General features: G+C 41.9%; 1 long non-coding RNA gene and 1 pseudogene across 3 annotated transcripts in view; one reads left to right on the top strand and one right to left on the bottom strand.

Moving 5' to 3' along the window:
• LOC311128796 (rab3 GTPase-activating protein catalytic subunit-like) overlaps nt 1-24,182 on the bottom strand; it is a 78,543-nt pseudogene that overhangs the window by 51,109 nt on the left and 3,252 nt on the right. Inside the window, exons 6-16 of the transcript XR_014615303.1 lie at nt 22,978-23,101; nt 19,495-19,656; nt 19,066-19,165; nt 15,396-15,477; nt 15,137-15,205; nt 13,948-14,021; nt 12,318-12,410; nt 11,900-12,054; nt 11,100-11,207; nt 10,657-10,829; nt 5,375-5,414 (exon numbers count right to left, since the gene is read on the bottom strand). The product of XR_014615303.1 is annotated as a rab3 GTPase-activating protein catalytic subunit-like (transcript). The remainder of the gene's footprint in view (nt 1-5,374; nt 5,415-10,656; nt 10,830-11,099; nt 11,208-11,899; nt 12,055-12,317; nt 12,411-13,947; nt 14,022-15,136; nt 15,206-15,395; nt 15,478-19,065; nt 19,166-19,494; nt 19,657-22,977; nt 23,102-24,182) is intronic.
• On the top strand, nt 878-4,053 carry LOC311128992. 2 transcript variants are annotated; one of them, XR_014613251.1, is made up of 7 exons: nt 878-1,491; nt 1,837-1,977; nt 2,115-2,248; nt 2,667-2,803; nt 2,900-2,993; nt 3,110-3,224; nt 3,969-4,050. It is a non-coding gene; the product is annotated as an uncharacterized lncRNA (long non-coding RNA). The 2 variants fall into 2 exon arrangements; XR_014613252.1 differs by lacking the exons at nt 878-1,491; nt 1,837-1,977; nt 2,115-2,248 and having other exon boundaries at nt 2,267-2,803; nt 3,110-3,209; nt 3,969-4,053.

Consider the following 24,182-nt stretch of genomic DNA (forward strand, 5'->3'; position numbering starts at 1 on the left):
ACACCTGTTAAATTAAATGCATTCCAGGTGACTACCTCATGAAGCTGGTTGAGAGAATGCCAAGACTGTGCAAAGCTGTCATCAAGGCAAAGGGTGGCTACTTTGAAGAATCTCAAATATAACATACAGTGAGGGGAAAAAGTATTTGATCCCCTGCTGATTTTGTACATTTGCCCACTGACAAAGTAATGATCAGTCTATAATTTTAATGGTATATTTATTTGAACAGTGAGAGACACACAGTAAATTCCATAGTGTTAAATATGCAGTGTCAAAGTACATTGACTCTTACAGAGTTATTACTACAACAGTTGGAGTAAGATACCGCCCAGTGTTGGTGAAAAAGTACGTTGTTAAAAGACGCAGTGTCAGACGTACTCTGGAAAGCTCCGCCCACCTACGACTCGTCTCAAACGGACCACACATTTTCACGGCGCCATTTTCTTCATGTGGAATGACTGCGGTAAGTTTCTCCTAAGCGACTATACACACATTATTTGTCATTTTAACAGAAGCAGCATTTAAGAATTACTTTATATCGTTGCTAACAGTGCACTCTAGTTGGTTTTAGGTCTTAAAATGTCGAATTTTAAAAAGGCTAACGTTAACATGTTGTGACTGACTTCTGTCCAGTCCATGTGCCAGCAGTATTAAGCTAACGTTAATTAACATTAACTGACGAACATAACGTTCAAACTAGACAATGTCAGCCCGATTTATTGTAAGTTATGTTAATACAACGTGGAGGGGGGATTGTGTACTTCTTGTTAACGTTCAGATATTACAGGAACATAGCAAAGACTAAGGGGAGTTGGCTAAACTAGCTACAGTTAGCTACGTTAGCTTGACTGGCTAACTATGTGCGGGTGGCATGGATTTATTATGTTAACGGCGGGTAGACATTAACCTTGGACACTGCTTAAGCGGTGTGCCTTTATTTTTTTCCTGGATATTATACAAAATGACTTTCGGGTTTCAAAGCAGCAGCAGTACTGTTAAAATACTTAAGCACTATCTTAGCACACACTTATGGTGTAACGTTTAGCTAACATTATTCAATTCAATGTTATTTATATTGTCAAATCATAACAAGAGTTATCTCAAGACACTTTACAGACAGAGTAGGTCTAGACCACACTCTATAATATACCAAGACCCAACAATTGCAGTAATTGTGCGGGCAAGGCGGTAACATTAATGTTACAAGGATGAAAATCAGACGTTATCCTTTTTAATGTGTTTGACAGTAACTTCAATTTAACTGGCCATTTCTGCAAAAGTGCTGATCATTTCTCAGCACTTTGGTGGCTTGAAACAATATTTTTTCTTATATTTGAGGAAATACTGCTAAAATAAGACCATCAACTTTTTAACTGTGAGAAATTGTACTGATACTATTTGCAGGGAGCATGCTGCTTAAAGCTAAACTTGGAGATGTCCAAAAATTTGTCAGAATAACTGAGCCAAATCTGAAAGACTTTTTGATTGCAGGTAAGAATTTGACAATGTTAGTAATAACTGTCTGAATTTAGCTGTTTAAAATTGATATACTGGAATATTCCTAAAATGATGGGACATGTTAAGTTCTCAGGTTTTTGGAACTGGTCCATTTTTGTACGTCTAAATTTCTTCTGTTTTGCCCTTGGTAACTACACTTTAATTGTGGATGCATTGCTTAAGGTATAGTTATGATGCTACAAAAAAAAACATTTTAATCACTTAATAGTGTTTGTTTAAAACCTATTTTATAGGGTAAGGTAGGTGTACACAGTGAAATTATTATATAAATAATGATTTACTTTTGTTTACACAAGCTTTTATCCCTGTTTTTTCTAGCATTTGCAAAGTTTGGTGTCCCAGCTGTAACAGAAGGTGTGAAAATTGTTGACAGTTCAGGGACTGAATTGGATGATGATGTTTTTGAGGATATTATAAAGGATCCCTCAACTGGGGTGCTAACCATCAAATATGACTCAGGTTTGTTTCAGTTAATTAGACTAATTAATGAATACGTTATTTCTTTGTTTTATGAAGTTCATGGTGTCTATTAAATAAGTGTCTTAGATTATGAGGGAACTATATATAATTCTTTTTCTTCTAAAAATCATGGTTAGAATCTGTCTCCATGGTGGCCTCTTCTGAGCAATCCCAACCATCATCCCTTGATACCTTGGACTCTGAGGATACAGTCATTATTTCAGATAGCCCCTCCAGAAAACGCCAGAGGCTGGATACAGAAGGCAAGCAAGTAAGACAATTCTGACATTTTAAATTCTGTTCTTGAATCTGTTCTCAGAGAATTAAAATTACATTAATATACATTGTAAATTACATGGTTTCAAAACATTTTTGAAGTCCTGATTAGGGATGTCCCGATCAAGTTTTTTTAAGCGCCCTATCCGATTAAAAAAAGTATCTGCTGATATTGAGTCCTGATCAGATACTTTTATTTATTTATTGATAATACAGTGCACACTTCGAGTACATTCAAGTTATTGTCGCTGTCTGGAGGGAGTTTCTTACCATTATTGGCTTTTTCATTGGATTTTTGTAGCACTTGCAATCTTTGAGATTGGATCGGGACATCCTCTGACATCATATTAGTTTATTTCCAGTTTATTTGCAGTGGACATAACATGCAGAATTGTTATGCATTTTGTTTTAAGTTGGTGGAATCAGCTCTTACCAACAAAACCGGTGGGGAACGTATAATAAATGAATACAACCGAACCAAGTCCTTGACGGATGAAACAAGACGCAAAATGGTGAACATGCTGGCAGCTGACATGACAGAAAAGAATGGGTAATTTGTTAATAGTCCTTGTGTTCTCAATCTGTAAATCTAAATCTGAATCTAAGTGAATATGACTGCACAATCCTTTCTTCTTCAATTTTGCAGTACATCTCCACCCAGACAGGTGAAAGAAATGTATGCCAAAGGAATAGTGACCTTATTCCCGTACCTCAGTGACCCATTCTCTAAGAATGGCTATGTGAGTTGCACACAGTAATAGTTGTAATGTTAAATGCTATTGGAAGTTTTTGAATCCTACCAGACCATGTTGTTTTCAATGAAGTATCCATTTTTGTTATCCTTTCATCCTTCAAGGAGCATTATTATGATGGCGAGAGTGGAACTGGGTACTTGGCCTGGAGGATTAAAACTATTCAGAGAGGCACCGCCAAAGACAGGCGATCATCATTCGGAGGTAATACTGGAAAATGTATGGAACAAAACAGTTGCTAGATCAATAATTGCATTTGTTGCACTATTTCTCAGACATATAGTATAATGTGTAACTACATCCTTCAATTCTGCTAGCTCCCTCCCTCTTAGCAAATTTAAAGAAAATATGCATCAGAGACCTACAAAGGACTGTGACATAAGGGGGGGTTGCCTCGACACTGACTGGTCGAGGCAACCCCTGGCAAACTGGCCTTGCAAACTTTAGGGTGATTTAAACCAGTAGATGGCATTTTCATACATTTTTCAACCCACAAACTGCAGATTTCATAAATTGTGAAGAAATAATGTCAATATTAACACCAGCATTGATGCAGGGCTCCACACTAACTTTTTGTCTTGGTTGCACTTGTGCGCCTAACTTTTTTATTTAGGTGCACCAGCACAAAATGTAGGTGCACCCAAATTTTTTCCTTGCGTCGCCATTAACGCCACAATTTCAAGGTCACCTTTTTATCACGCTCCATATACATTCATATATATCATGTAACCACCCCCCCCCTTTGCTGTCCTCTGCCCCTCAGATGGCCAACACCTGTAATTTGGCCTTCTTCCCATTTGGCCTTGGCTAAACCAGCTTGCCACACTCCCTAGCATCAAACATATCATTCATATCATTTAGTTTACAGCTCAAAAAGTATATTTTACAGTGGAGTACTTCCTTTAAAAGTTAGCCAGGCTACTAAAACTTTTGACATGATTGAAATTTTCCCGTGTTGTGTAGAATCAGCCAAAGGATCAACTGGTGAAGACATGTCTGGAGGACCGACTGTCAGACGAGAATCCCAGTTTGTTCCAGAGACTGCCCTGACTGATGATGAGTGCAACAAAGCAATCTCACTGATGAAACATTCTGCTGATGCAGACACAATCAAGAAGAAAATGGAACTGACGTTTGTGTATCGCCGCAAAATGATCCTCGACCCCCAGCAGTCAAGCAACATACTGTCTGAGTTTCCACGTTTTAAAGACGTCAAAAGCTTGGTAATTATGTTATTTTGAAAATACTATGACAAGTGAATTGTTTTGTAAGACATTGTAGTGATACTAGCTAGCTAAACTAGCACGCAATACAATTTGATTGGCTGTCAAATAACTGAAATTGTCACCAACACCACCCCACTCCAGGTTGAACAGGATTTTGTTCTAATGTTCGGAGAGGATACCTCAAGCAAGCTTCTGGAAAGGTGGCCGGTCACGTTCAAGAAAAAGATCATCAAACAATGCAGAAAGCTTCCATCCACAAGTGAGCTTGAAGAACTCTTGCTGGCAGCTGATCCTCCTGAGGATGGCACTGAATTGGATGTTGACTTTGGTAAGATGCTTGTAAGCCTACCTTTTGTGTTGTATTGCAATATCAACATTATGTGTAAACATTTAAATATCAACATAATACTAAGAAGCTGGATCTGTGAAAGATTTACGAGTACGTTCTGTAGCAGTATATTGAACAAAACTTTTGAGATTTGACTCAGCCCTGTGGATGTTTTAGTTAGAGAACTTCTTGTGATGTAGAACTGCTGTCTGTCTGGGGGGTCTTTTGTAAAGAAAACAACGTAACTGAAGTGTGTTAACATTGAACTTGTGTTGTTACAGGTTGGGACAGTGATCTGTCATCGGTTTTACTGCTTATACACCTGATTCCACCCTCCGCTCAGGGTCGGAAGAGACCAGGAAAGGTTTCCGCATCCCAAGCAGAGAAACATCTTGTGGTATTCAAGAAGGTTTGTATTTTTTCTAATTTGTGGTATGAACACCTAATATTAGGCTACAAGTATTCATTCAATATTCATATTCAATAAGAGTAGTGTATTGGCTCTTTCTGCATATTCTACAACTACTTGGCCATTAACTACAGTTTTCCCTCATTTGTCTTCGCAGACCGGAACAAACATTCAAGAGCATCTCGATGCCATCACTACTAGCGCTCAGCCCTATCTCCTAGCTGTTGGAGTTAAGAAGAATGCAATCCACCAGTTCTTCATCATTATCGACAAGAATGCCATACCTTGCAGGTCAACCTCTTCTCTTGTTGCTTTTGACGAACTATTTAAGGCACATTTTGTGTTTGGCACATCCTACAACACCATGCTCCACAACATGTACACTTTCATCCAAACTACAGTGTACAGCATCGATGCTGGCAAGGTCAAAGAGAGCCCTCGTGTTGCTGAAATCAGGGCGAGGTTACTTCATTAGTGCTTGAAGTTTCTCCTCGAACATGAAGTGTTTTGTTTGTCAGGCTGAGTTATCGAGTTCAAATATGCTTGTTAGGCATTTACGATTAGTTCACGGTTACTTGCCTGGAAAAAATCTCCGGCTTAAATGTGCTCAGACTGGATGTGGCTGTGCGTTTGGTACGTTTTCTGGTTTTAGGAAACATTTAAACACAAAACACACTGAGTATATTGACCAACAGGTTGACCCTGATGTTTATTTAAGCAGCATTGGAGAGGCAGTGACCACTAATGTAGAGGAGACAGCTACAACGTCACGGACAGTTAATGAACACGAGGTAGCCACATCTACTCTGTTGAAAAAGTCCAACAGGAGCACTCTAGATATGTGTGCCTCTGCTGTTGCACAACTAAAAGCAGCTGGATTAAGTCAATCTACTGTAAATAGTTTTGTTTCCTCCATGGAAGAAGTGTTTTTTGAGATTCAAAGTCAAGCTACAGATGCAGCTTTGCAGTGCTTATCTCCACAGGAAACTGAAAATAAGAACAGATAGAACAATCTTTGCAAAAGTTGGAAAACCCTTTCACACCCTTAAATTCAGAAGCTAAACGAAATAAACACTTCAAAGAGAAATGGGGAATCGTAGAACCTGTTGAAAAGGTGCTTGGCACAAGATTTGACAGCAGAAGAAACAAAACAACTGGGACATACGATCAGGTCGTTGTAACTGACAAGTTTGCATATATTCCTATTTTAGAAACACTAAAGGCCATTTTTCAAAACCCAGAACTTGCAGACATGTTCAAGCCCAGGCACATGCCCAAGGAAGGTGTGTATGCAGACTTGAGAGATGCCGCCTATTTTAAAAAAAGTCCCTTATTCTCTATAGAAAAAGATGCCATACAGATCCAGCTATTTTATGACGACTTTGAAACAGCAAACCCCTTGGGGTCTAAAAAGGGTATACACAAATTAGGTGCTATATACTTTACATTAAGGAATTTTCCCCCAATCTTTAATTCATCATTGATAAATATTCATTTGGGTGCTCTTTTCCATGCGCAGGACATCAAGCGTTATGGTTTTAATTTGATACTTGAGCCACTTGTCAGTGATCTTAAAGTACTCGAGACAGAGGGACTTAAAGTTCCCAGATTGAAAGATGTGATTCACGGTACCATAGTTCAGGTCACTGGTGATAATCTTGGGTTGCATGGTTTATTTGGCTTTGTGGAGTCATTTGGGGCAAGGTATTGTTGTCGTTTCTGTCTCCTTGAGAAAGATTGTTTTCAAACTGTGTTCTGTGAAGATGATCCAAAAGTTGTACTACGAACTATCGAGATGCACAAACTGCACTGTCAAACTTTACAAACAGATCCTACACTACCTCATATCTATGGTGTCAAACGCATTTGTCTGCTGAATTCACTACAGTATTTTAATACAGCCAACAATTTTTCTGTAGATATAATGCACGATATTTTAGAAGGAGTTGCTCAGTTTGAAGTCAAACTTGTCCTGCAGTACATTAAGGAAAACTTCCTAAATGCTGAACAACTGGCTGGTAGAATACATGCTTTTGACTATGGATACAATCAGCAGCGAAACCGTCCACCTAGAGTAAAGTTGTTTGATGGAAGTAATGATTTGGGGTTGAATGCTATACAGTCTTGGTGCTTATTACGTAATATGCCTTTGCTATTTGGTGATTTAATACAGTCAGATGACCAGCACTGGCATCTTCTACTTTTGCTTCTACACATTGTTAACATTGTATTTTCCCCAGTCCTTACAGAAGGCATGACCATTTACCTCAAACATTTAATCATTGATCATCATCAGCTCTTCAAGCAGTTGTTTCCTGCAATCAATCTCTTACCAAAGCATCACTTCATGATTCATTACCCTCGTAATATAAAAAACATCGGCCCAGTTCTGCACATGTGGTGCATGCGTTATGAAGCTAAACATAATTTTTTTAAGAAGCAATTAAAAAGCTTTAAAAATGTAACAAAAACATTAGCCAAAAAGCACCAAAGTTGTATGGCAATGTATCGAGAGTCCTTTAGCAAGGAAAGATTAACTTTAGGTTCGGGGAAGATGGTAACACTTAGTGAGCTCAAAGAAGGTCCCGAGATTGCTTTAAAATTTGGGTCTGTATTGTCTACCAGTGTGTTTTCTGCCAAGTGGATCAAACATCATGGTACAGAGTACCGCCGTGACTTCATTATCTGTACTGAGGTAGCATTTGAGATGCCTGTATTTTGTAAAATCAAAATTATTGCTGTGAAAGATGACTGTGTATTGCTCTGTGGAAAACTGATGGAAACAGTGTGTTTTGATTACCATTACTATGCCTTTAAGGTCAGGATGCATCCAGACAGGGTTCAAAAGGTGATCAACATTACTGAACTGTGTTACTTTAAACCTTTTGATGTTCAAATGAAGTATGGAACGACAGATTCCTCCTTGTATGTTGTTCCCTATTGCCATTTTATGGAAACCTAAGGTCAATGTTTTAAAAAGGGATTTGTATTCTTAATATATTTTAGCCTGACATAGTTGAGCTGTTAATAAAAATTTGAAATGCATTATTTTGTGGTAAGTTGTGATTTTTACTCACTTAATGGAGTATTTGGTGTAATTTGACACTAAAAAAGTGTAAAATGAATACTGCTGAGATTTATTTCCGTGACACTATACGGTGTTAGAATTTGACTCTATTTGAGCTTGTTTTTCACTGCAAGATAGTCAATTATCAACACAATAGTGTGTAACATCAACACTTATCAGAGTTATTTTAACCTTGAGTGTCAACTCCATGCAGTGTTAAACTGGACTGGAATCAAACTCAATCAGAGTTGATTTGTTATTTTAGAAGAGTAAATGATTAACTCTTCCAAGGGTAATATTTACACTCTCCAGTGTTATTTAACCTTTAGTGTAAAATTAAAATAACACTATTCAGTGTAAGCGAGTGTTAAATTTTTACTCTATTTAGAGTTAATTTAACTCTAAAATGTTAACACTATGAAAAGAGTCAAATTAACACTATTTCAGGGTGGGACCATATACACTCAGAAATAGTGTTAAATTTAACTCTTTAAGTGTTACTTTAACACTTCAAAATTTACTGTGCAGAATAACAACAAAATAATCCAGAAAAACGCATGTAAAAAATGTTACAAATTGATTTGCATTTTAAATGAGGAAAATAAGTATTTGACCCCCTCTCAATCAGAAAGATTTCTGCCTCCCAGGTGTCTTTTATACAGGTAACGAGCTGAGATTAGGAGCACAATCTTAAAGCTCCTAATCTCAGTTTGTTACCTGTATAAAAGACACCTGTCCACAGAAGCAATCAATCAATCAGATTCCAAACTCTTCACCATGGCCAAGACCAAAGAGCTCTCCAAGGATGTCAGGGACAAGATTGTAGACCTACACAAGGCAGGAATGGGCTACAAGACCATCGCCAAGCAGCTTGGTGAGAAGGTGACAACAGTAGGTGTGATTATTCGTAAATGGAAGAAACACAAAATAACTATCAATCTCCCTCGGCCTGGGACTCCATGCAAGATCTCACCTCGTGGAGTTGCAATGATCATGAGAACAGTGAGGAATCAGCCCAGAACTACACGGGAGGATCTTGTCAATGATCTCAAGGCAGCTGGGACCATAGTCACCAAGAAAACAATTGGTAACACACTACGCCGTGAAGGACTGAAATCCTGCAGCGCCCGCAAGGTCCCCCTGCTCAAGATAGCACATATACAGGCCCGTCTGAAGTTTGCCAATGAACATCTGAATGATTCAGAAGACAACTGGGTGAAAGTGTTGTGGTCAGATGAGACCAAAATCGAGCTCTTTGGCATCAACTCAACTCGCCGTGTTTGGAGGAGGAGGAATGCTGCCTATGACCCCAAGAACACCATCCCCACCATCAAACATGGAGGTGGAAACATTATGCTTTGGGTGTGTTTTTCTGCTAAGGGGACAGGACAACTTCACCGCATCAAAGGGATGATGGACGGGGCCATGTACCGTCAAATCTTGGGTGAGAACCTCCTTCCCTCAGCCAGGGCATTGAAAATGGGTCATGGATGGGTATTCCAGCATGACAATGACCCAAAACACACGGCCAAGGCAACAAAGGAGTGGCTCAAGAAAAAGCACATTAAGGTCCTGGAGTGGCCTAGCCAGTCTCCAGACCTTAATCCCATAGAAAATCTGTGGAGGGAGCTGAAGGTTCGAGTTGCCAAACGTCAGCCTCGAAACCTTAATGACTTGGAGAAGATCTGCAAAGAGGAGTGGGACAGAATCCCTCCTGAGATGTGTGCAAACCTGGTGGCCAACTACAAGAAATGTCTGACCTCTGTGATTGCCAACAAGGGTTTTACCACCAAGTACTAAGTCATGTTTTGCAGAGGGGTCAAATACTTATTTCCCTCATTAAAATGCAAATCAATTCATAACATTTTTGACATGCGTTTTTCTGGATTTTTTTGTTGTTATTCTGTCTCTCACTGTTCAAATAAACCTACCATTAAAATTATAGACTGATCATGTCTTTGTCAGTGGGCAAAACGTACAAAATCAGCAGGGGATCAAAAACTTTTTTCCCTCACTGTATATATTTTTGGTTACTACATGATTCCATATGTGTTATTTCATAGTTTTGATGTCTTCACTATTATTCTACAATGTAGAATATAGTAAAAATAAAGAAAAACCCTTGAATGAGTAGGTGTGTCCGAACTTTTGACTGGTACTGTATATCCTAAACATCATTATTGATGGGATTCCAGTTCAGGTTCAATCCAATTTGATGAGGGTTGAATCAAATTTGGTTACATTCTAGTCCCCTCAGGAATTTAGTGGGTGGATGTCTGAGTAGATGTCTATTAATGGACAAATTCCATATGAACTTAAATTGACAGGAATATAAATAGAATTGATCCCAATCGATGCTGTGCTTGTTAATGTGTCCCATTAGGTAGCAACTGAAGGTGTTATAATCTGGGGTCTTATTCATCGGGGCACACCGTAGCAAAACGGAAAACAGAAAAATATATAGTTTCTTCTGTTTGTTGCGTAATGAATAGGACCATGTTCTCACCCGAAGACGAGGTAGTTTAGAATTAATCCTAATGGTATATCTGTTGTTGTTTCCCCTATTGGGTAGCAATTGGTGTAACAATCAATCAATCCAGATAAAATCTGCTTCTTCTCACCCGTAGACGAGGTAGTTGTTCTCCCAACGGTATCTCATCTCCAGGACAAACTCCTGCCAGAGGTAAGCCACGGCCCGAACCCCTCCATGGTAAAAGTTAACCAGACACAGACATAGCGCCAGGCGGTACGTTAGACTGTCACTAGGAGCAGACTTCAGCTGGTTGTACAGGCTCTGGGGGGTGGGGGGGACTACAATCAGGACACAGTATTGCCGAAAATGACACTAATCAGACTTTTTCTTGACAATTGAAAATTGTATTTCTGAGTTTTGTTCAGTAGGGAAAAATCTATTTCATACCAAAAAAATTACAATGGGTGCTTTTATCAGACAAGTTAAAGTATTTCAAAATGTTTCTCCAATGGCATGCCTACTGAACACACCCCTGGAGTGCAGTGTGTCTGACACAGTGATAGTTTGGTAAAGTACAGAGAGCAGACATACATAGTCGTCAGAATCCTTCTCTTCTGGTTTCCCATCGGTGTTTGATTGAGCAGCCTTTCTCTCGCTGTTCTCTGATGATGGCTTACCTGCTGCGTCTGGGAAGAGATACTGACACACGTACGATCATACATGGGAACATCCATATCCTTCCCTTGAGACAAGGAACAATCCTGCTACGAACCGAGTGTCTGATTTTAATGTTTTGACTGACTGACCACTGAGCATCTAACCCAGGGTATCCCAAACTCTGTCCTGGGCGCACGTTTTGCTTTTTGCCCTAGCACTACACAGCTGATTCAAATAATCAAAGTTTGATGATGAGTTGGTTATTTTAAATCAGCTGTGAAGTGCTAGGGCAAAAACCAAAACGTGCACCCAGGGGGGGCCCCAGGACCAAGTTTGGGAAACCCTGGTCTAGGCCAATGGCAGTGTGTGCATGTACGGAATAAGGTGCCCTTTGGGACACAGCCAGTGCCTTCATGGCTGATTAAGAAACTGTTCCACACAGCAGGGCCAGTAACAGAGGAGCCTTGCTGAAGACTCAGCTCTCCTGCTCTGCTCAGAGAGAAAATGGCTGGATCTCTCGCTCTCTCTCACACAGCCACTGAGGCAGAGCCACTTGTGTAGTATGATGTCAGCCAGCCTAAATCCCCATAAGCCTTCAGAAGGGTGCAGTAGACATCTGAACAGGCCAAACACATGGCCTAGTAAACCCATCACAGATGATGTGGGTTTCTTTACGTGTAAGAGTGTGTGTGTGTGTGTCAGGACATGCGTGCGTGCCTGCTTGTGTCTCTCACCAGCAGTATGGAGTTGAGCACGTCGTTGCTGAGCGGTGATTTGTCGATGCGGCGGATGCGTTTGCGGGCGCTGTGCACCATGTTGGAGACCGACAGCTTGGGGATGGGCACGGCCGTGGGCTCCGTCAGCTTAGACAGGGCATGGCTGATGTCGTCTGTAATGAGGAGGGAGTGGAGGGGGTGGGACAGGGAAGCCATACACAGGGAGGGAGTGAGGGTGGGCTCTAACAGAGAGAGCATATTCTCCCTTCACATGCAAACAAACAAAACAACAAGCCAAGGGTCCAGAGTGGCTTCTACTTCTCATCTCCTTTCCTCCATCTGCACAAATCCCCCTAGGGAATACACCATATTGGAAAATGAAAGAAAGAGATGTTAGACTATTGAGATACACCCCAGTAGCCATAGAACACATTACCTTTGCCTTCCTCCTCAACTGGACCTCTTCCCAGAATCTCCTCTGTTGACTCCTTCTTGGAGCACAGCTTAAAGAACTCTGTCATGAAGTCACCTGGGATGGAGAAGATGAGGTTATCACTAGTTACCATAGCCACAAAGTCATAAAACAATTTATCTTCCTAAAATGTGATTTTAAACCTAACCCTAACCTAAACCCTAACCTTAACCACACCGCTAACCGTATGCATTTACATTTACATTTACGTCATTTAGCAGACGCTCTTATCCAGAGCGACTTACAAATAGGTGCATTCACCTTATAGCCAGTGGGATAACCACTTTACAATGTTTTTTTTTTTGGGGGGGGGGGGGTAGAAGGATTACTTTATCCTATCCCAGGTATTCCTTAAAGAGGTGGGGTTTCAAATGTCTCCGGAAGGTGGTGAGTGACTCCGCTGTCCTGGCGTCAGAGGAGCGGGGTGACGTGAGAGAACTTGGGAAGGTTGAACACCAGACGGGCTGCGGCATTCTGGATGAGTTGTAGGGGTTTAATGGCACAGGCAGGGAGCCCAGCCAACAGCGAGTTGCAGTAATCCAGACGGGAGATGACAAGTGCCTGGATTAGGACCTGTGCCGCTTCCTGTGTAAGGCAGGGTCGTACTCTCCGAATGTTGTAGAGCATGAACCTACAGGATCGGCTCACCGCCTTGATGTTAGCGGAGAACGACAGGGTGTTGTCCAGGGTCACGCCAAGGCTCTTCGCACTCTGGGAGGAGGACACAACGGAGTTGTCAACCGTGATGGCGAGATCATGGAACGGGCAGTCCTTCCCCGGGAGGAAGAGCAGCTCCGTCTTGCCAAGGTTCAGCTTGAGGTGGTGATCCGTCATCCATACTGATATGTCTGCCAGACATGCAGAGATGCGATTCGCCACCTGGTTATCAGAAGGGGGAAAGGAGAAGATTAGTTGTGTGTATGCCTAACCCTAACCTAAAAGATGCACTATGCGGATATAGCTCCGCCATTTCCTGGTTGGTAAAATTCGAATAGTTCGCCTAATTTCAGTTTATGTGACAAAACAAGCAATGTATAGTGTAGATAATCATTGTCCCATCTAAACCGCTGTGAAATATTTTTTACATAACTAAATATATTCTATTTTCAGCTGTTTGAAGCTGGTGTCCAAAACCGAAAGTAAAACATGCAAAAACACAACATAAAAACAGCAAGCATAGAAACAGAGCACAAAGAACAGATCTACCGCTTCTCAGCCTTGCTTTCAATGAGAATTACCAATCTATAACTCACATTTCTATGTGAATTTTGTCAGGTCCTCCCAAAAAGGACATATTGTAGCTTTAAATTAAGACCAAAAAGCTAATTTTTGTTTTCATAAATGTTTACGATATAGCCAATTTTGACTTTTGTGGCTGTGGTAACAAGCGACAACAAGAACATGACGTTTTGTTCAAATTCAAAAAGCTTTTTTGTCCATCGAAATTGACATAAGACAGTAAGTCTTTGGAACTCCCTTCACATACATCTGGTGGATGAGGGAGCATTTTAAACCACGTTACATGGACATTCATAATATTCTATAGGATTTCTATAATATAGGATCAGTATTTTTGTGAGTGGGTCTACCTTACAGAGCAAGCATGTGGGGTTGTCTGTCCTCCTGACTCGGACTGACCAATGAGGGACCTGGAGCGGGTCCAGGTCACTGTGAGGTCACACAGAGAGCACATATGGTCAGACCACACGGGGGAGGGAGGTAAACTGGCCCTGGATCAGATCAGTGGTTCACCTTTACCATTATAGTCAAGATTAGGCCAGAATAAAGGCTATTCAACATGCGGCTCTGATTGGAAGAGAAGATTCATTGTTATTGTGGTTTACTTTACAACCAGATATTGACCAAGTGTTCATATAGAGACTATATAGTGGAAAGTAATTACATTATAATTATCTATTGACTTTTTGGTTTATTTGGGATCCTTGAAATAAGAACCACTGAGTATCAGTTGCCATATAATCTCTATTACCCAGTCAGTCAGACAGGGAGGGTACCATTTCAGTTGACCCGAGGCAAGTCACATCTTTTGTAAAAGCCCAAAATATTATGTCTAACATTTCTACCCTAGAACACCCTAAGGGGATTCAACAATAAATACAACCATCAAAATAAACCCAAAAAACAGAGGACCATCTTGTCTTTGACAGGGCTAATCAAAAATTTTCTGCATCCAGATGCAGATATCTTTGATTCCCTTCAAAGAGCCTAGGATCCATCTCTACATCTTTATACAGTGAAGCTCATGCACATTTAGGATGTAGGGACTTAAAGAAAAACACAAGCACACTGTTAATATGAAGCGATGGCTCACTGAGCACCATTTCATCACTAAACTGAAAAGCGTAAAATCATTCAGCATGAATTAATTTCAGCTTTAATGCAGTTGAACGAGCGAGCGGTGTTGGTGGGGCTGAGCTACTTGTTATATCCTCTCCCACACACCTCCTCCACAACCACCCTCTCAACACCTACACTGTCTGGCACACAGGAAATTAATATGGGTAACAACCTTTCACAGTGTTCCAAACGTATGGAGAACTTGTTTTACTGACCTGGATGTTCTTTCTCTCTCCCCGTCTACCTCAATGCTCACTGATTCTATTTACTGAAAATGACACCTTTATCTTTGCTGTCCGAATACCTGTCATTTGGTAAGAGGACAAACAATGTCCTTGATAGATCATATCTCAGGCTGTTGAGATGTTCTGTCAACCAGCAGGCCAGAGGGCAGAGAGCATGGGAGTTTTCTGGTTGATACTCACGAGTACACATCGTTATCCACCACGATACCTTCTGTCAGGTGGGGCCAGGTGGTCACTAGGTGAAGCTCACTGAGACAACAATGAAAGAAAATACAGATTTGTTTGTTTTGCGTAATAAACTTCACTATATGAGATACACAATTTGGTCAACAATGAATGAAAGGCTCATGCCAAAGACGTAAAGAATACACGTGAACGATGAGGTAAATCACTAAATCAAGCATGCGTTGACTTATCGTCATGGCTACATCAGTCCTACCTGATTGGATCCTCACATGCTCCGAACGGCAGCTTCCCGAACTCCACCCCTCCCACCTCACCTCCGAGGAGAGCGTCAAAGTCTGGAGGTGACGGGAAAAAAACACGCTTTCACCTTTACTGTTTAAACATGACTTTGATTCAACTCCCAATACTTTCACTTAGAAGTAGCAAGAAGAACCAAAACTGCAAACACTTCCTATGCTATTTCATCCTCAATGCCTTGAAGGCAGGCAAATTCATAACAATAAAAACTAAAGGACCAAATATACTCTGGTGTCAAATATAAAAACCTCAAATTGACCCTCCACCCACTACCATTCCTCTCAGCTCCCATTCAACAGGAGCAGAAATGTTGTCCGTTTGTGAGCCATTTAAAAAGCTCTCCGACCTCCAACCTTTTACCGCCTTCCCTGCGCCACTCAAAGACTCAAGCATCTATTTGCAACACTAAAATGTACCCCGGAGAGCAGCACTTAACATAACTGTGGGAAGAATCATCCACTATTTAATTTGGAGCAAAGAGAGAGTGAGTGGATTATATCAGTTTGCTAAAGAGTTGGTCATGCGCATGGAGGCGTTGAAAGCAAAGCTTCCAATATACCCTGTGGGTTAGGGTTAGAGGGGTCTGCAATTATTGACACCCTTGATTATGATGACTGTATAAAACAAATACTGAGCTATATTGTATTGCTATATTGTATGCTATTTTGCTTCCACTGCTCCTGGGGTCCTTGTTAAGGTCGACAGCATCCTGAACTACATTTTACATTTTAGTCATTTAGCAGACGCTCTTATCCAGAGCGACTTACAGTTAGTGAAGGCATACATTTTATTTTTTTATTTTTTTTATACATGCCCCCCGTGGTAAACAAACCCACATCCCTGCCGGCCAAACCCTCCCCTACCTTGGACGACGCTGGACCAATTGTGCGCCGCCCATGGGTCTCCCGGTCGCAGCCGGCTGCGACAGAGCCTGGACTCGAACCAGTGGCACAGCTAGCAATGCGATGCAGTGCCTTAGACCCCTGTGCCACTCGGGAGTCAAACTTTACCCAGTACCAGGACATTTTAGCCAAAAACCTGGTTGCCTCTGCCAGGACCCTGAAACTTGGCCGCAAGTGGATCTTCCAGAAAAACAATAACCCCAAGCACACATCAAAATCCACAAAGAAATTGTTAATTGGCCACAAAATCAACATGCAATGGCCATTTCAGTCTCTGGACTTGAAATCCATTGAAAACCTGTGGCTTGAATTGAAGAGGGCAGTCCATAAGCGCAGACAAAGGATATCAAGGATCTGGAAGGATTATGTAAGGAGGAATGGTCTAAGATCCCTCTCAATGTGTTCAACAACTCATAAAACATTTTAGAAAAAGGCTCAATGCCGTTATCCTTGCAAGGTGAAGTATTGAAAGGTATTGAAAACAGGGGTGTCAATCATTTTGACCCCTACCTTTTTGAGAGAAAAAAAGTATTACTTGTTAAACAAAATATATTTCTCTGTGCAATTGTATTAATATAAAATTATATATTTTCCACATTTTGTTTTGCATACAATATAGCTCTGTATTTGAATGATTTATTGTATACAGTCATTTTTTCTCATCTTTATCAAGAGTGTCAATAACTTCAGACCCCACTGTATGCCTAGCACTGTTTAGATTTCTGAATTGACATCTGTTGCCTTCCTAGCTCCTTCCTGTTTCATATTTTGTGGTTTTACTGAACAGACAGGATGTTGTTTTTTCTGAACAGTTAGGATGTGATTTTACTGAACAGACAGGATGTGGTTTTACTGAACAGACAGGATGTGGTTTTACTGTACAAATAGGATGTGGTTTTACTGAACAGACAGGATGAGGTTTTATAAGAGCAGACAGGTAAGGTAGGAGGAGTGCGACTGGGCGAGTTAGAAGGGCAGTGGGCTGGATTCAAACCCACATCGACTCTGGTATACAGTGGGGAGAACAAGTATTTGATACACTGCCGATTTTGCAGGTTTTCCTACTTACAAAGCATGTAGAGGTCTGTAATTTTTATCATAGGTACACTTCAACTGTGAGAGACGGAATCTAAAAAATCCAGAAAATCCAGAAAATCACATTGTATGATTTTTAAGTAATTAATTTGCATTTTATTGCATGACTTAAGTATTTGATCACCTACCAACCAGTAAGAATTCCGGCTCTCACAGACCTGTTAGTTTTTCTTTAAGAAGCCCTCCTGTTCTCCACTCATTACCTGTATTAACTGCACCTGTCTGAACTCGTTACCTGTATAAATGACACCTGTCCACACACTCAATAAAACAGACTCCAACCTCTCCACAATGGCCAAGACCAGAGAGCTGTGTAAGGACATCAGGGATAAAATTGTAGACCTGCACAAGGCTGGGATGGGCTACAGGACAATAGGCAAGCAGCTTGGTGAGAAGGCAAAAACTGTTGGCGCAATTATTAGAAAATTGAAGAAGTTCAAGATGACGGTCAATCACCCTCGGTCTGGGGCTCCATGCAAGATCTCACCTCGTGGGGCATCAATGATCATGAGGAAGGTGAGGGATCAGCCCAGAACTACACGGCAGGACCTGGTCAATGACCTGAAGAGAGCTGGGACCACAGTCTCAAAGAAAACCATTAGTAACACACTACGCCGTCATGGATTAAAATCCTGCAGCGCACGCAAGGTCCCCCTGCTCAAGCCAGCGCATGTCCAGGCCCATCTGAAGTTTGCCAATGACCATCTGGATGATCCAGAGGAGGAATGGGAGAAGGTCATGTGGTCTGATGAGACAAAAATAGAGCTTTTTGGTCTAAACTCCACCTGCCGTGTTTGGAGGAAGAAGAAGGATGAGTACAACCCCAAGAACACCATCCCAACCGTGAAGCATGGAGGTGGAAACATCATTCTTTGGGGATGCTTTTCTGCAAAGGTGGACAGGACGACTGCACCGTATTGAGGGGAGGATGGATGGGGCCATGTATCGCGAGATCTTGGCCAACAACCTCCTTCCCTCAGTAAGAGCATTGAAGATGGGTCGTGGCTGGGTCTTCCAGCATGACAACGACCCGAAACACACAGCCAGGGCAACTAAGGAGTGGCTCCGTAAGAAGCATCTCAAGGTCCTGGAGTGGCCTAGCCAGTCTCCAGACCTGAACCCAATAGAAAATCTTTGGAGGGAGCTGAAAGTCAGTTTTGCCCAGCGACAGCCCCGAAACCTGAAGGATCTGGAGAAGGTCTGTATGGAGGAGTGGGCCAAAATCCCTGCTGCAGTGTGTGCAAACCTGGTCAAGACCTACAGGAAACGTATGATCTCTGTAATTGCAAACACAGGTTTCTGTACCAAATATTAAGTTCTGCTTTTCTGATGTATCAAATACTTATGTCATGCAATAAAATGCAAATGCATTACTTAAAAATCATACAATGTAATTTCCTGGATTTTTGTTTTAGATTCCGTCTCTCACGGTTGAAGTGTACCTATGATAAAAATTACAGACCTCTACATGCTTTGTAAGTAGGAAAACCTGCAAAATCGGCAGTGTATCAAATACTTGTTCTCCCCACTGTATAAGTGTGCCAGAGTCAGCGGCACTAATAACTAAACCCATTCCTTCCTGTTTAGTGGGCTGTGTGGTTGTGTTGTTGTTGTTGTTGTTGTGTGTACCAGGGGGCTGCTGAGGCCAGGAGTACTGCTGCCAGTCCTGCAGGACATACGTAGAGCGGATAGCAATGTCGATGGGAGGCAGAGGAGACAGGGGACAGCCCTGGAGAACAACAGAGGAAAGAGACAAGAAAGAGGGAGGAGAGGAAAGAGACAGAAACATAAAGAGACACGGTTATGTAATAGCTGATACTATCCATCATATCTAGCACAGAATTGAATTGTAGGGGCTGGGAGCCCAGACAAAAGTTCAGCCTAGTCCTGGACAAAGAACCATGCATAATGAAGATTCACCATTGAAAAGTGAATCTTAGTCTAACACTAGACTTACTCTCATTCAGGGAAACCAATTATTTTGGGGTGACCCATGTGAAAGAGCTAATAGGTTAAGGTAAGGCATATAGTCACAAGACCAGGTCCTTCCATACTCACCATCTTGGACTTGAAGATGTCCAGCAGGCCTGAGAGGTGGTTGTACTGGCTGGGCACCTTGCGGAGGTGGACCATCTCAAAGTCGGTAAGCACCCCTGGTCCCTGGCACTCCCCATGGTACATCCTCCACCACTTCTGCTGGATCTGGACAAACATTGGCACCTGGCTGTACAGCATCCACAGGGACAGGGGAGGTAGAGGACTTTAAAAAAGGGTAGGTCACTCCAAAATCTTGTTTTTATGTTTTGTGGGAGAGCAGCCACACGTTTAAATCCTGGGCTACTGTAACTACTCTCTGTTCTTGTGTCAAGATGAGTTAATGTCACATGCCATCAGCTGTGAAGATCCAGCTATAGAAAGATAAGCAAAGTCTAGTTTAATCATTTCAGATTTGACTAATCTTTCCATTGGTTTGGGATTGAGGTATACATTTGGAGCTGCACAACAGATGATGTTTGATTTTGAAGTGATCCCTTTAACTTTAGAGACATGCCAGGCATCTCTGGTCTCAGTGTGGAAGGGCAGCCACACTGAGACCCTGTAACTCCCTCCACATCCCTGTTCTACCACGGCTACACAGACCCTGTAACTCCCTCCACATCCCTGTTCTACCACGGCTACACAGACCCTGTAACTCCCTCCACAACCCTGTTCTACCACGGCTACACAGACCCTGTAACTCCCTCCACAACCCTGTTCTACCACGGCTACACAGACCCTGTAACTCCCTCCACATCCCTGTTCTACCACGGCTACACAGACCCTGTAACTCCCTCCACATCCCTGTTCTACCACGGCTACACAGACCCTGTAACTCCCTCCACAACCCTGTTCTACCACGGCTACACAGACCCTGTAACTCCCTCCACAACCCTGTTCTATCACGGCTACACAGACCCTGTAACTCCCTCCACATCCCTGTTCTACCACGGCTACACAGCAGCTCCTGGTGCACAGTAGAGGAACTACAGACAAAACATACGCCACCTAGTGGATTGATCAATTAGATAATTTAATACAAGCCTTGTTTAATTTTTTACATTTACATGTTAGTCATTTAGCAGACACTCTTATCCAGAGCAACTTTCAGTACTGAGTGCATACATTTTCATACTTTTCCCCCCCCATACTGACCTTGAATATTATTCTATTCAACAATGTCATAATTTTTCTAATTTGAAGTCACAACATAACATTATTTGCAATAAATGATACATGCATTAGTGACAGAACACGTGCTCATGCAATAAATGAACTTGAAGCTATGTTCTGATGTTCTGCTACATGCTTCCTCCTGTTCCTCCTAATCTAATAAATGTGTTATTAATGTCTCTCTGCCACACAGTAAACACCCAGAGACAGTGGGAGACCAGATGGCCTTGCTGCTACTACAGAGTCACACTGCTACCATCTTCCATTCAGTCCAGCGTTGCCATGGATACCAGCTGACCTATAGGATGTCACAGAGGGCTGTACTCACTTCCCACAGTGTTGCTATTTTAAAACATGGCTTGTGATATTATACAGAAATACACACAATGGGCATGTTGCCACTAGCTGTGTGAATGTGTAAGAACTGACGTTGTTTTCCCTTAGCGTAGATTCATGATTAGGAATAGGACACATTGGCAGTATCAGCTCCTTTTAGTTGTCAAAGCAAATTCTGTAACCAACATTAACTTGATTTTACAAAAGAACATAAACAGTTGTTGTATAACTGTGACTTATAACCATAACAGTTACTGTTCCCAAAGAGACAGGAATATAATATTTGCTGAATATAGTATTCACTGTTGCTCTGAGCTACGGTCACCTACCAGCCTGTGTTGGCCAGAAAGATGTTGCTCTGGGCAAGCGGCCTTCACGAAATGGACCTGGGGCTTTTCCACCCGGACCCAATATGCATACATTTATTTTTTAAATATAGAGACCCGTTCTGAACGGACCCGAGGACAACTAGACTCGTTCCCTATAGACCTGGTTGGATCCAGACCCGGTCCGATCCGAGTCATGGAAGCAGCAGAAAAGGCTATTTTTAAGCTACTTTACTAACCGGAGCTCATAAAACACGAGGGAGAGGAGGTAGAGAGAGGTGCCGCTCTAGCAGGGGCCGTGCGTACTGTGTGTGTAGGCTACTGTGAGTGAGTGACGCTGGGAACAGGGAGGAAGGACATCAACCAACCACGCAGACTCGCGCTATAGTAGACTAACAACGGCCACAGCTAGGTTATTTATCATCCAATATGACTACGTAGTACCTGTCTTGACTGCATCAAACGGGAGAAGCTAGTTAAGCTAGCTAGATAGCTAGGCTAATTGAGGCTGCATGCGCTTTCTCGTCCTACACAGGTACAAACAACAACAACTCCATTCAGAATATTAAGTAGCAGCCTACACAGGTACAAACAACAACAACTCCATTCAGAATATTAAGTAGCAGCCTACACAGGTACAAACAACAACAACTCCATTCAGAATATTAAGTAGCAGCCTACACAGGTACAAACAACAACAACTCCATTCAGAATATTAAGTAGCAGCCTACACAGGTACAAACAACAACAACTCCATTCAGAATATTAAGTAGCAGCCTACACAGGTACAAACAACAACAACTCCATTCAGAATATTAAGTAGCAGCCTACACAGGTACAAACAACAACAACTCCATTCAGAATATTAAGTAGCAGCCTACACAGGTACAAACAACAACAACTCCATTCAGAATATTAAGTAGCAGCCTACACAGGTACAAACAACAACAACTCCATTCAGAATATTAAGTAGCAGCCTACACAGGTACAAACAACAACAACTCCATTCAGAATATTAAGTAGCAGCCTACACAGGTACAAACAACAACAACTCCATTCAGAATATTAAGTAGCAGCCTACCCGTTGGCTCGTGGTCATTGTAGCCTATCCTTCTCCTTTAACTCCATCATTTTAATTCCATCTTCCATTGATTAGATATCTCCTAACTTTTGCCACACAAGGAGCGAGGCTCTATGAATGTAGCCTATTGCCGCTTTGATGACCTATGATTGGCCAACAACAACAACAACAACAAGCTACACTCTCATGAAAAGAAAGCGCAGCAGCATAAATGATCCAATCTCTCTCCCCCTCTCTCTACTGCAGCAGTCCTGTTCGGATCTGTACAGTTAAAATTACACATACCCGAGACCCGTGACAATCATGTCAGATCAGATCCGACCCAGACCCGTGACATTATTTAGAATTCTAGATCCAGACCCGCTCTGGTCCCGGATCGGGTACAGGTGGATCTGTGAATACCTCTACTCTGAGCTACTGTCACCTACCAGCCTGTGTTGGCCAGAGAGATGGAGCTACTGTCACCTGCCAGTCTGTGTTGGCCAGAGAGATGGAGCTACTGTCACCTGCCAGTCTGTGTTGGCCAGAGAGATGGAGCTACTGTCACCTGCCAGCCTGTGTTGGCCAGAGAGATGGAGCTACTGTCACCTGCCAGCCTGTGTTGGCCAGAGAGATGGAAACGGAGCTGAGGAGCAGGTTGCACTTGGACTCACTGATGACCGCCTCACAGCTGGTCCCAGGGGAGATGACCACAAACTCACACATGCCATACCTGCAAACACAGACGGGATACTTAAAAGGTGGAATATGCAGAAATCTCTCTGCCATTTCTTAGTTGCTAAAATTTGAATAGTTTGCCTAATTTCAGTTTATGTGACAAAACAAGCAGTCATTGTGTAGAGAATCATTGTACCATCTAAACCGTTGTGAAATATATTTTCCATTACCAAAAATATTGTATTTTCAGCTGTTTGAAGCTGGTGTCCAAAATGAATGTAAAAGATGCAAAAACGAAACTTAAGATTGGGAAGCATAGAAATAGCACACATACAGTGACCTCCAAAAGTATTGGGACAGTGACACATGTTTTGTTTGTTTTGGCTCTGTACTCCAGAACATTGGATTTGAAACGATACAATGACTATGATGTTAAAGTGCAGACTGTCAGCTTTAATTTGAGGGTATTTTCATCCATTTCGGGTGAACCGTTTAGAAATTACAGCATATTATACATAGTCCCCCTGTTTTTGTTGGATGCATTTGCTGTTTGTTTTGGTTCTGTTTTAGATTATTTTGTGACCAATAGAAATGAATGGTAAATAATATATTGTGTAATTTTGGAGTCACTTTTCCTGCAAATAAGAATAGAATATGTTTCTAAACACTTCAACATTAACGTGGATGCTACCATGATTACGGATAATCCTGAATGAATCGTAAATAATGATGAGTGAGAAAGTTACAGACTCACAAATATCATACCCCCCAAAAAATGCTAACCTCCCGTTATTGTAATTGTGAGAGGTTAGCATCTCTGATATTTGTGCGTTTGTAACTTTCTCACTCATCGTAATTCACGATTCATTCAGGATTATCCGTAATCATGTTAGCATCCACATTAATAGAACTCCTGAGTGGCGCAGTGGTCTAAGGCACTGCATCGCAGTGCTAACTGTGCCACTAGAGATCCTGGTTCGAATCCAGGCTCTGTCGCAGCCGGCCGCGACCGGGAGACTCATGGGCGGCGCATATTTGGCCCAGCGTCGTCTAGGGTAGGGGAGGGAATGGCCGGCAGGGATGTAGCTCAGTTGATAGAGCATGGCGTTTGCAACGCCAGGGTTGTGGGTTCGATT

Source organism: Coregonus lavaretus, assembly GCF_964263955.1.
Source record: "Coregonus lavaretus genome assembly, chromosome: 5".
In the NCBI taxonomy this organism is placed as follows: domain Eukaryota; kingdom Metazoa; phylum Chordata; class Actinopteri; order Salmoniformes; family Salmonidae; genus Coregonus; species Coregonus lavaretus.